The sequence below is a fragment of the Wasmannia auropunctata genome, unplaced genomic scaffold (genome assembly GCF_000956235.1).
Source record: "Wasmannia auropunctata unplaced genomic scaffold, wasmannia.A_1.0 LD319658.1, whole genome shotgun sequence".
NCBI lineage: Eukaryota > Metazoa > Arthropoda > Insecta > Hymenoptera > Formicidae > Wasmannia > Wasmannia auropunctata.
Window position 1 is genome coordinate 1 of NW_012043232.1, and position 672 is coordinate 672.

At 29.3% G+C, this 672-nt stretch overlaps 1 long non-coding RNA gene across 1 annotated transcript; it reads left to right on the forward strand.

Annotated features, from left to right (window-relative positions):
- Positions 1–19: 19 nt before the first annotated feature.
- LOC105460554 lies at positions 20–654 on the forward strand. The gene is made up of 3 exons (XR_975847.1): positions 20–110; positions 184–252; positions 549–654. It is a non-coding gene; the product is annotated as an uncharacterized LOC105460554 (long non-coding RNA).
- The last annotated feature ends 18 nt before the right edge of the window (positions 655–672 follow it).

The following is a 672-nucleotide window of genomic DNA, read 5'->3' on the forward strand; positions in this document are numbered from 1 at the left end:
AACCTATTTTTAAGAATTATTGGGAATCTGTGACGCGAGATGATGTTACAAAATCCTGTGCAGTGAGCGAAGAGAACTTCTTAGACGATCTTTCAAGTTTTTTTTCTGCTGTAATTTGATTTATTATATAAAAGCTTCTGTTATACAAATAAATTTGTATTATGATTAATTCATATTTTGCAGATTGTAAATACTATTACGGAAATGACATCCTTTACTATGCTTATGCTGGCAACACATACAGATGTACAAGTTAGTAAAATTATTACAGCACAATAAGCACATTGTATGTACAGAAACATATATAACATTTACAGCTGCAGGCTGTAAAAAGAAAACAATTTAAGACGATAAAAATTTTTCATTTGTATTGCATTTTATATTCTGGAAGAGTAACTTTTTCACTCTCTCTCTCTCTTCCTACCTGTCTATCTATCTTTTAATAATCGGTTGTTTAGCTTATTGTTTAAATTTATTGACTTTAACTCTTGAAAAATATTATTTATTTTGTTATATTCTAGATTATGTGTTTTCCTTTTATTTCCTAGGAAAAACTGCGACAGGAAATATCAGTCACATTCAATAATGATAAGGTTGATGCCCAACGACTCTTAGGCATGCAATATTTTCATATGGTGTTTCAAGAGACTTTAAGATTGTTTCCTATATCAC